At 47.7% G+C, this 12,675-nt stretch overlaps 1 protein-coding gene across 3 annotated transcripts in view; it reads left to right on the forward strand.

The window, feature by feature from the left end:
- The first annotated feature begins 707 nt into the window (after positions 1 to 707).
- Positions 708 to 12,675, forward strand: part of CLIP3 (CAP-Gly domain containing linker protein 3) — a 121,115-nt gene continuing 109,147 nt past the window's right edge. For 2 of the 3 annotated variants that reach the window (XR_010183152.1, XM_063937915.1), the window contains exons 1-2: positions 708 to 774; positions 1,232 to 1,435. The gene's annotated coding sequence lies outside the window, so the exon portion shown is untranslated. The remainder of the gene's footprint in view (positions 775 to 1,231; positions 1,436 to 12,675) is intronic. The other variant, XM_063937914.1, reaches the window with a different exon arrangement.

The following is a 12,675-nucleotide window of genomic DNA, read 5'->3' on the forward strand; positions in this document are numbered from 1 at the left end:
ATACATACATACATATATATATTTATCTTAATATAGGAAATAGGGGGGGCACCAATATTTATCTTGCCTCCGGGCGACTGTGATGAACTTACGCCACTGCCCTTGGTGCAAATGATTGACTGGAAAACCAGTGTATGGGCCTAATTCATGTTTGTAGACGCCCACTGGAGCCATTGCAAACTAATTCGCAACTGCATACACTTACGCAGCCTACACACAATAAAGAAGTACATGGGCTGCTAGCATAGCCCTATGGATACATGCCCTCTACATACATGATCGCAAGTGACGGTCATGCGTTTTTGCTGCAACCCCCTGTAAACTTCCCTTAAATGGTCCTTTCCTGTCAATCACTCTACGCTAAAAATCTCAGTGCGAGCGCAATGGCACCTTGACGCAATCCCTACGCATGCACAATCTGCTGATAAGCGCTCTATTGCGTGAACATCGGCCATTGCATACAAATATGAACTCCTGTACGTTTTAGTCCATATCTGTATAACCCGCAGATGCGTCACCTCTCACTCTGAACTTTGTCTATGTGAGAGCGCGCGGTTATACCGCTTCAGCCACCGGTGTGATGCGATTGAATTGTGCATCGCTCTGTATCACTCACACTTGTGTACACTTGAATCTGGAGCATGTGCAGTTGCAAAAACGCAAAATGCACTGTGGCTGGCCCCTAAGCCTTCATATGAGCAAACACAGATTTGGAAGAGGATGTGCTTTCTTTCTCTCTCTGCCTCCTCTTGAGGCAGGTCCCTAGTGACCACTGTAGGTATCTCTGTCTGTCTCTTTTCACCTCTCTTTTTATATCACTGTTAATGTCTGCCGACATCTCCTCACTCTTTATGTAGGAATGTATAACACAGAATTGTATTCACGCCTCTCTTTATGTAGATGTCTTTATTGCTTTCTGTCTCCGAGATCTCTAATGCTTTATATAAAAGTCTCCATAGCTTGCTGTCTCTTTTCACCTCTCTTTTAACATGACTGTCGATTGACATCTCTTCACTCTTTATGTAGGAATGTATTACTTAGTACTCTCTTTATGTAGATGTCTTTATTGCTTGCTGTCTCTTAGATCTCTTTATGCTTTATGTAGGTGTCTCTATTGCTGCTGTCTCCTCTCTGTCCACTCTCCTGCCTCTGTTTTCCTCCTGCACCCTCCTCCAATGTCTGCCTCCCCCTCTCCAGCTCCCATCTCTCCTCCCTCTCATTATCTGCACAGTTCCTCAGCATCCCAGTGACGCAGGAATGAAAGGAGAAAACATCACATTAGTAGGAGCAGCATCAGGACCCTAATCCGGCCACAAAGATCAGAGAAGAGTACCCAGTGTCTGGACACGAAGCGTCTCTCACAGAGCATTATCTGGGAAGCTGCATCAGGTGAATCAGGACCAAGGACAGCATCCTTTATCAGAGCAAGGCCTGGGTGAGTCTGCTCCATACCTGCTGGAGACTATCCAGGCTATGCATAGGGTGCACATACACAGGTCTGCAAGATAGATAGATAGATAGATAGATAGATAGATAGATAGATAGATAGATAGATAGATAGATAGATAGATAGATGTGATATTTGTATAACAGCCATAATCCCTATGTGTGCAGAGGGGTAGATACACTGAGATAACTATGTGTGCAGAGGGGTAGATACACTGAGATAACTATGTATACAGGGGGGGTAAGTATACTGAGATAACTTAGTATGCAGGGGGTAGGTACACAGAGATAACTATGTATACAGAGGGGTAGGTCCACAGAGATAACTATATATGCAGAAGGGTAGGTCCACAGAGATAACTATGTATGCAGGGGGTAGGTACACCAAGATAGGTATGTATGCAGAGAGGAAGGTTCACTAAGATAACTATATATGCAGAGGCATAGGTACACCGAGATAATTATGTATGCAGAGTGGTAGGTCCACAGAGATAACTATATATGCAGAGAGGTAGGTACACCAAGATAGCTATGTGTGCAAGGGGGTAGGTACACTGATTTAACTATATGTATAGAGGGGTATGTCCACAGAGGGAAAGACAGATATGTAGCTAGGACATAGAGATAGATAGGTAGGTATTCTTTTTTTGTTTTCAGATAGGAATATAGATTATTATATAGAGGGGAAATAGAGATAGTTATGCAGGTGTACTATATAGAGAGGGAATATAGGCCCTCATTCCGAGTTGTTCGCTCGCAAGCTGCTTTTAGCAGCATTGCACATGCTAAGCCGCCGCCTAATGGGAGTGAATCTTAGCTTAGCAAAATTGCGAACGAAAGATTCGCAATATTGTGAAAATATTTATCTGTGCAGTTTCTGAGTAGCTCGAGACTTACTCTTCCAGTGCGATCAGTTTAGTGCTTGTCGTTCCTGGTTTGACGTCACAAACACACCCAGCGTTCGCCCAGACACTCTCCCGTTTCTCCAGCCACTCCCGCGTTTTTCCCAGAAACGGTAGCGTTTTTTCACACACTCCCATAAAACGGCCAGTTTCCGCCCAGAAACACCCACTTCCTGTCAATCACACTACGATCACCAGAACGAAGAAAAAACCTCGTAATGCCGTGAGTAAAATACCAAACTTCTTAGCAAATTTACTTGGCGCAGTCGCAGTGCGAACATTGCGCATGCACAATTAGCGGAAAATCGCTGCAATGCGAAGAAAATTACCGAGCGAACAACTCGGAATGAGGGCCATAGACAGATATGCAGGGGCGTTTTACAGAGGGGTACACAGATAGGTGGTATTTTATAGAAGGGGATATACAGTAGATAGGTAAGTTTGTAAGGGAATTATGCAGAGGGAGTTATAGATAGGTAGACATGCAGGGGAATACAATTTAGAGGGGTAATATAGATAGATATGCAGGTGTATTATAGAAAGAAGGATATAGATAGATATACAGCGGGCGAATATAGATAGGTAGATATGTAGGGAGTGTTATACAGTAGTTAGTTATGTTTGTGTAAGGATATTATACAGAGGGGGAATTTACAGGGAGTGTTATACAGAGGTAAATACAGATAGGTATATATGCAGAGATGAAAGGTATTATATAGAAGTAAATACAGACAGGTAGATATGTAGGGGTTATTATACAGAAGGGTATGTAGATAGCTAGGTTCAGCATGCTGGGGTGTTATACAGAGGGGAATATATATTAGTAGATATGCAGAGTATTATAAAGACAGGCAGATATGCAGGGTATTATACAGAAGGGCAATACAAAAAGGTACAGTATGCAGACTGTAGTACATAGAGGGAGGTAGAGAGAAGTCTGTGATTCTGGTAACATGTCTGTGTGAATTATAGACCATGAAAGACAACTTGATTTATTAACATGCACTTTCTAAATTACCTCCACTCCAAACCTCCCCATCCAGAATCCATATACAATGACTCTCTATGACTCCTCCCCTTCTCTCTTGTTCCCTTATCTCTCCCCACATTATTCTTATTTAATATTTTTCTCATTCCCTTCCTGTCACCTTCTCTCTCATTCTCCCATACTTCCATTATTTCTTTATATGGTCTGTTTCCAAATAACCTCCCATTGTTCTCCCTCTTCCTCTCTCAATCTCCTCGTTTCCTATGTATTTTCTATTTATTACTGTACCTCTGTCTCTGTACTGGCCTCCCTGTGTCTCCTGTTCTCCATCTTCCTCTCTCTATCTCCTGTGTATTTCTGTGCCTCTGCCTCTCTGCTGGTCTCAATGTCTAATTCTCCATCCTCCTCTCTCTGTCTCCCGTCTCCTGTGTATTCCTCTGCCTCTCTGCTGGTCTACATGTCTGTGTGTTCAATTCTCCATCCTTCTCTCTCTGTCTCCCATCTCCTGTGTATTCCTGTGCCTCTCCCTCTGTACTGGTCTCCCTGTCTGTGTCTCCTGTTCCCCATCTTCCTCTTTCTGTCTCCTGTGTATTCCTGTGCCTCTGCCTCTGTACTGACTTCCCTGTTTGTGTCTCTCATTCTACATCTTCCTCTCCCTCTCTATCTCCGGTGTATTCCTGTGACTCTGCCTCTGTGCTGGCCTGCCTGTCTGTGTGTCCAATTGTCCATCCTACTCTTTCTGTCTCCTATGTATTCCTGAGCTTCTGCCTCTGTGCTGGCTTGCCTGTCTGTGTGTCTAATTATCCATCCTCCTCTCTCTGTCTCCTATGGATTCCTGAGCTTCTGCCTCTGTGCTGGCCTGCCTGTCTGTGTGTCCAATTGTCCATCCTCCTCTCCCTGTCTCCTATGTATTCCTGAGCTTCTGCCTCTGTGCTGGCTTGCCTGTCTGTGTGTCCAATTGTCCATCCTCCTCTCCCTGTCTCCTATGTATTCCTGAGCTTCTGCCTCTGTGCTGGCTTGCCTGTCTGTGTGTCTAATTATCCATCCTCATCTCTCTGTCTCCTATGGATTCCTGAGCTTCTCCCTCTGTGCTGGCCTCTGTCTGTGTCTCCTGTTCTCCAACCTGCTCTCCATCTCCTGTGTATTCCTGTGCCTCTGCCTCTCTGCTGGCCTCCCTTTCTGTGTCTCCTGTTCTCCATCATCCCACTCTGTCCCCCCCATTTCCTATGTATTATTGTGCCTCTGCCTCTGTGCTGGCCTTTCTGTCTGCGTCTCTCTCCATTTTCCACTTTCTGTTTCCTGTGTAGTGCGTGCTGGCCTCTCTGTCTCCTGTTCTTTATCTTCCACTATCCATTCCCTGTGTATTCCTGTGCCTCTGCCTCTGTGCTGGCCTCTCTGTGTCTCCTGTTCTCCATCCTCCTCTCTCTGTCTCTCATTCCCTGTGTATTGCTGCTTCTGTGCTGCACTCTCTGTGTCACCGGTTTTTCATCTTTCTCTTTCTGTCTCCCATCTCCTGTGTATTGCTGTGCCTCTCCCTCTGTGCTGGCCTTTCTGTGTCTTCTGGTCTCCATCCTCTTCTCTCTGTCTCCCATCTCCTGAGCCTCTGCCTCTGTGGTGGCCTCTCTGTGTCTCCTGGTCTCCATCCTCCTCTCTCTGTCTCCCCATCTCCTGTGTATTGCTGTGCCTCTGCTGCTGTAGTGGCCTCTCTGTGTCTCCTGGTCTCCATCCTCCTCTCTCTGTCTCCCATCTCCTGTGTATTACTGTGCCTCTGCTGCTGTAGTGGCCTCTCTGTGTCTCCTGGTCTCCATCCTCCTCTTTCTGTCTCCCATCTCCTGTGTATTGCTGTGCCTCTGCCCCTGTGGTGGCCTCTCTGTGTCTCCTGGTCTCCATCCTCCTCTCTCTGTCTCCCCATCTCCTGTGTATTGCTGTGCCTCTGTGGTGGCCTCTCTATGTCTCCTGGTCTCCATCCTCCTCTCTCTGTCTCCCATCTCCTGTGTATTGCTGTGCCTCTGCCTCTGTGGTGGCCTCTCTGTGTCTCCTGGTCTCCATCCTCCTCTCTCTGTCTCCCCATCTCCTGTGTATTGATGTGCCTCTGCTGCTGTAGTGGCCTCTCTGTGTCTCCTGGTCTCCATCCTCCTCTCTCTGTCTCCCCATCTCCTGTGTATTGCTGTGCCTCTGCTGCTGTAGTGGCCTCTCTGTGTCTCCTGGTCTCCATCCTCCTCTTTCTGTCTCCCATCTCCTGTGTATTGCTGTGCCTCTGCCTCTGTGGTGGCCTCTCTGTGTCTCCTGGTCTCCATCCTCCTCTCTCTGTCTCCCCATCTCCTGTGTATTGCTGTGCCTCTGCTGCTGTAGTGGCCTCTCTGTGTCTCCTGGTCTCCATCCTCCTCTCTCTGTCTCCCCATCTCCTGTGTATTGCTGTGCCTCTGCCTCTGTGGTGGCCTCTCTGTGTCTCCTGGTCTCCATCCTCCTCTCTCTGTCTCCCCATCTCCTGTGTATTGCTGTGCCTCTGCTGCTGTAGTGGCCTCTCTGTGTCTCCTGGTCTCCATCCTCCTCTCTCTGTCTCCCCATCTCCTGTGTATTGCTGTGCCTCTGCTGCTGTAGTGGCCTCTCTGTGTCTCCTGGTCTCCATCCTCCTCTTTCTGTCTCCCATCTCCTGTGTATTGCTGTGCCTCTGCCTCTGTGGTGGCCTCTCTGTGTCTCCTGGTCTCCATCCTCCTCTCTCTGTCTCCCATCTCCTGTGTATTACTGTGCCTCTGCCTCTGCTGCTGTAGTGGCCTCTCTGTGGGCGGGATTTACTAAAGGGAAAATGCGGTAAAACCCCCATTTTACCGCATTTTCATATGTACTAACTCCCGACCGCCGCGTTTTCGCCTCATAGGGTATCGCCATCTCTTTTATGGCGATACCCTATAGAAGCCTATGGGATTCTTACCGCCGCCGCCCCATGCCGCATCCCGCCGCCGCCCCGCGCCGCTCACGACGACCGCCCCTTCCCCCCCGGCACACCTGAGCTGCTGCTGGTGCGGCCCCCCTCCTACTTCTCCCCCGCATCACAGCCTTGTCTCCTTCCGGCTGCAGGGGGGAGGAGTAGGAGCCCGGGGACTTCCTGCACACGTCACCTCCCGAGTGTGGGAGGTGATGGAGACCCCCGCTGACCCCCGCAGACCCCGGCAGACATCATCGCGGGGGGCCTCCTATACCGCATTGCGATACTAATCGCATATGTTAGTACATATGCGATTAGTATCGCTGCGGTAGGCGGCGAGAGGCGGCGATGGCTTATAGTAAATCCCGCCCTGTGTCTTCTGGTCTCCATCCTCCTCTCTCTGTCTCCCATCTCCTGTGTATTGCTGTGCCTCTGCCTCTGTGGTGGCCTCTCTGTGTCTCCTGGTCTCCATCCTCCTCTCTCTGTCTCCCATCTCCTGTGTATTGCTGTGCCTCTGTGGTGGCCTCTCTGTGTCTCCTGGTCTCCATCCTCCTCTCTCTGTCTCCCCATCTCCTGTGTATTACTGTGCCTCTTCCTCTTTGCTGGACTCTTAGTGTCTCCTGGTCTCCATCCTCCTCTTTCTGTCTCCCCATCTCCTGTGTATTGCTGTGCCTCTGCTGCTGTAGTGGCCTCTCTGTGTCTCCTGGTCTCCATCCTCCTCTCTCTGTCTCCCCATCTCCTGTGTATTGCTGTGCCTCTGTGCTGGCCTCTCTGTGTCTCCTGGTCTCCATCCTCCTCTCTCTGTCTCCCCATCTCCTGTGTATTGCTGTGCCTCTGCTGCTGTAGTGGCCTCTCTGTGTCTCCTGGTCTCCATCCTCCTCTCTCTGTCTCCCCATCTCCTGTGTATTACTGTGACTCTGCCTCTGTGGTGGCCTCTCTGTGTCTCCTGGTCTCCATCCCCCTCTCTCTGTCTCCCATCTCCTGTGTATTACTGTGCCTCTGCCTCTGTGCTGGCCTCTCTGTGTCACCTGGTCTCCATCCTCCTCTCTCTGTCTCCCATCTCCTGTGTATTACTGTGCCTCTGCCTCTGTGGTGGCCTCTCTGTGTCTTCTGGTCTCCATCCTCCTCTCTCTGTCTCCCCATCTCCTGTGTATTACTGTGCCTCTGCCTCTGTGGTGGCCTCTCTGTGTCTCCTGGTCTCCATCCTCCTCTCTCTGTCTCCCATCTCCTGTGTATTACTGTGCCTCTGCCTCTGTGCTGGCCTCTCTGTGTCACCTGGTCTCCATCCTCCTCTCTCTGTCTCCCATCTCCTGTGTATTACTGTGCCTCTGCCTCTGTGCTGGCCTCTCTATGTCTCCTGGTCTCCATCCTCCTCTATCTGTCTCCCATCTCCTGTGTATTACTGTGCCTCTGCCTCTGTGCTGGCCTCTCTATGTCTCCTGGTCTCCATCCTCCTCTATCTGTCTCCCATCTCCTGTGTATTGCTGTGCCTCTGCCTCTGTAGTGGCCTCTCTGTGTCTCCTGGTCTCCATCCTCCTCTCTCTGTCTCCCCATCTCCTGTGTATTACTGTGCCTCTGCCACACTTCTGTCCTCTCTGTGTCCCCTCCATTTTACAGCTCAATCTCAGCCTATTTTTCTCCTACTCTGCATCGTCACTTCTTGTTTTTCCCTGTTCCCTGGTTCTCTCTCCTGGGTTTTATTTGTTATTCTCAAGGCCTGCTCTTTACTCATCTGTCCCTTACCAATACGTCTGACATCAGTTACATCCCATGCACCCATCTTTCTGTGTCCCTGCCCCCCCCTTTCACCAGTCCTGGACCGCTGCCTGTGGACGTTTCCAGGCACAGCCTTCACTGGAATAATCCAGCATTCTGAGAAGAGAATATAATGGCCCTGGCTGGTAGCCCAGCTTGGTCCCACCTCTCTGACTCTAGAGTAGAGCTTTGTCTGTCTGATAAAATTAGCATCTGCAGTTCACATTGATTATGTTACTAGCTGCAGCATTGTATGGGGTGACTTCTTGTAATTGTACCGGTCTGTTATAGATTTGTATATAGGCTTTTGTTTGTCATAATACTGGTTTGTACTGGGATTGTAGGACTGATCCAGAGAGTGCCTTACTGTAATGATACTGGTCTGTACTGGGATTGTAGGACTGATCCAGAGAGTGCCTTACTGTAATGATACTGGTCTGTACTGGGATTGTAGGACTGATCCAGAGAGTGCCTTACTGTAATAATACTGGTCTGTACTGGGATTGTATGACTGATCCACAGAGTGCCTTACTGTAATAATACTGGTCTGTACTGGGATTGTATGACTGATCCACAGAGTGCCTTACTGTAATGATACTGGTCTGTACTGGGAATGTATGACTGATCCACAGAGTGCCTTATTGTAATCATACTGGTCTGTACTGGGAATGTATGACTGATCCACAGAGTGCCTTATTGTAATCATACTGGTCTGTACTGGGAATGTATGACTGATCCACAGACTGCCTTATTGTAATCATACTGGTCTGTACTGGGATTGTCTGACTGATCCATAGAGTGCCTTATTGTAATGATACCGGTCTGTACTGGGATTGTATGACTGATCCACAGAGTGCCTTACTGTAATGATACTGGTCTGTACTGGGATTGTATGACTGATCCAGAGAGTGCCTTATTGTAATGACACTGGTCTGTACTGGGATTGTATGACTGATCCACAGAGTGCCTTACTGTAATGATACTGGTCTGTACTGGGATTGTATGACTGATCCACAGAGTGCCTTACTGTAATGATACTGGTCTGTACTGGGATTGTATGACTGATCCACAGAGTGCCTTACTGTAATGATACTGGTCTGTACTGGGATTGTATGACTGATCCATAGAGTGCCTTACTGTAATGATACTGGTCTGTACTGGGATTGTATGACTGATCCACAGAGTGCCTTACTGTAATGATACTGGTCTGTACTGGGATTGTATGACTGATCCAGAGAGTGCCTTATTGTAATGACACTGGTCTGTACTGGGATTGTATGACTGATCCACAGAGTGCCTTACTGTAATGATACTGGTCTGTACTGGGATTGTATGACTGATCCACAGAGTGCCTTACTGTAATGATACTGGTCTGTACTGGGATTGTATGACTGATCCACAGAGTGCCTTATTATAATCATACTGGTCTGTACTGGGATTATATGACTGATCCACAGAGTGCCTTATTATAATCATACTGGTCTGTACTGGCATTGCATGACTGATCCACAGAATGGCATTTTATAATTACACTGGTCTTTACTGGGATTGTATGACTGATCCACAGAGTGCCTTACTGTAATGATACTGGTCTGTACTGGGATTGTAGGACTGATCCAGAGAGTGCCTTACTGTAATGATACTGGTCTGTACTGGGATTGTATGACTGATCCACATAGTGCCTTACTGTAATGATACTGGTCTGTACTGGGATTGTATGACTGATCCAGAGAGTGCCTTACTGTAATGATACTGGTCTGTACTGGGATTGTATGACCGATCCACAGACTGCCTTCTTATATTTATACTGGTCTGTATTGGGATTCTGTGTCTGATCCACAGAGTGCCTTCTTATAATCATATATTTAAAACGCATGTAGCCACAGGGATCATTGTGCCTTATAACCAATGCAGGGTAATGGCAATGATAATCCCATTTGAATGTATACATCTCTGATTTCTTTCTTCCCCCAAGAATGCATAATGGGGTTAAGGTGCAATCAGGGAAATTGCTGGTCTATTCAGGGAGTCGGGGAGATTGCTACTGTTTCAGGGAGCCTCCTGATAAATTATCGGGGGGGGGGGGGGGGGGAAGGTGGGGGGGGAATGTTTAATTTAGGAATGTTTAAAAAGTATTTTTAAGAATATATTTAAGTATTTTTTTACCAAAAAAATATACCTAGGGCCCTCATTTTACTTCCCACCTCCCATCATTAATAGCAACCACAGTGGCATAAGATCCCCATGCATTAAACCCCCTAGTGCAGGCTTTTTCAACCAGTGTGCCGTGGCACACTAGTGTGCCGCGACCAGTTGCAAGGTGTGCCGCGGAGCCAGAGCAGCTTCCTGCATCATCAGAGTGAACTGTTGGCCCGGGCTCTTCTTAGAGGATCAGTCGTGTTCTGGCCGTGACCTATACCTTGGTGACGCTGCGGTGTGACATCATAGGTCACTGCCGCCGCGTCTCACCATCCAGCCAGCCCACCCGCCTGCATACACAGCTTTCCTTGCCCACCCACATCCACACCTGCACGACCGCCCACTGCTCAGTATTCGCAGCACTCCACTATGAACAACCCCCGCCACTGAGGGACAGGGAGGAAGACAGCTGACCAGTAGGGGCTAATATTTGTGTTTTTTTTTCTCCTGAGGGGAACAATAGGATTTGTGTGGGGAGAATAAGGATTTATGGGGGAAACAATGTGAATAATTCATGTGGGGAGCATTATGATTTATGTAGGGAGCAATATGATTTTAGTGGGGAGCAATGTGATTGTTTTTTCTGTCTAGGCCAATGTATGTGTGGATTTTTTTTTACTATGAGGGCCAATGTGTGTTTTTGTTTTTTTCTGTGGGGAACTGATGGTGTGCCTTGGCAATTTTAAAAAATAGTTCGGTGTGCCACGAGTGAAAAAAGGTTGAAAATCACTGCCCTAGTGGTAATAGATCCCTGTGGTAGAGCCTCCCCATGAGTCACTAGATATGTAGTTTTTATAAACTATCACTTTACTTCTTACTGATGGGCGGCACATGAGTCCTGACCACGTCACACTTCCATGCAGGCAGGTATCACCATCTGTCACCTGAATCTTAGTTCTTCCTTACTTTTGGCTCCAGAATAAGTTGCAGGAAAATTTCAGTTTTTGTACTTTCCTTGAGTTAATTCATAAACTCATCTGAGGGTGGGATGTACTGCTCATCGCAACGTATCATGTACCTAGAATTGTGATAAAAAACGCAAAGGATGACTGTCCTGAAAAGAGATGAAAAGATAGGAATTCTGGAGTTTATGACCCGGGCGTTATAGGCAGTATGACGCGCATGATGCAGGGGCACTGGGAGGGATCCGAATGGATCCCTCTCAGGAATGTGAAAAGAAGCTCATTGGGGGAGATTCAAATGTTTGAAAAGTCAGTTGGGAGTCTGTTTTTCCTATCTAATAGACAGGGGGGGGGGGGGGGAAACAGACACCCAACCGACTTTTCAAACATTTGAATTCCACCCATAGACTGTTATTGAGCAACACCATCTAAAGAATGCAGACAAAACACCAAAAATTATCGTTTTCAATTTTTGGAGACATATTTCTTTTAATAAGAGGACAGAGATACCCTGTAGTGAGGTACGATTATTTGAAGTAGAAAGATCCTCATACCTGTAGCTTGAGAGGAGAATGAGAGAACAACCCCAATTAGTGAGAGTGTCGGCTCAGGACTGTGCTGCAGCTAGTACTGCAATAATATTGATTCTTCAGTTCATCAGAGAAATGGACTGTTGTCCTGTCATTTGTCAACTTGTCAGCTGTCAATGTTCTGCACTTGTGTAACATGAATATTGTTTATTATTGATTGTTTAGCCTTAAATTAATATATAGTTGTTGTTAGTATTAGGGGGAATGTGTAGTTCATGTGAAATCCAATAGGTCTGGGGTTCATATGAGTGTATTATGTTAGGGGAAATGCACAATAGATATAATAAGAATAAATATATGAAATTAATATATATATATATTAATATATATATATGTGTATATATGGTAGTAATGAATTGGAGTAGTTGTGTCATCCATTGTGATGGTGGTCCGCTGCCATGGTTTATTTAATATAGCAGTGGTTGTGTATACTTCAAGGTGGGCTCGAGACATGGTGAGATAGGCAATAGCCTGCAGGGCAGAAAAGGCGGCAAACAGGGTCCTTAACATTTACCTCGCGCTGCGGAGCAACAACCTGCAGGGCGGGAAGAGTTTGTCCACGAGCGGGGTTCAGGGTTGACCGTGAGCGGCTGACAATGGGAGGCACTGGTTGGCGGTGGCTAGGGACGGCGGACCAATGGAGAACGGCTGTGCGGCGCGAGTCCCTTTATCCGTGGGTATAAACAGAGCTCACCTGCGCTGCTGGGCTGGCTGCTGTTCCCCTGGCTAGTGTGTGTGCTCAGATCTCCCGCGGGCCGCTAATAGAGTTGTATGCTGTGAACATACAGCGGCGCCGCAGGGACTGAGTAGCGCTACCCACGCCATGCAATACCTTGGGAAAGGAGTTGAGGCAGAGCTGGGGTGACACCGCCGGAGACGGCCCGCTGCTCGAGGAGGCGGTGGCCTCTCCCGGTCTGGCTGGGCCGATGGTCGAGGAGCGGAGGAAGACGGAAGAGACGTCTCCATA

The sequence above is a fragment of the Pseudophryne corroboree genome, chromosome 8 (assembly GCF_028390025.1).
Source record: "Pseudophryne corroboree isolate aPseCor3 chromosome 8, aPseCor3.hap2, whole genome shotgun sequence".
In the NCBI taxonomy this organism is placed as follows: domain Eukaryota; kingdom Metazoa; phylum Chordata; class Amphibia; order Anura; family Myobatrachidae; genus Pseudophryne; species Pseudophryne corroboree.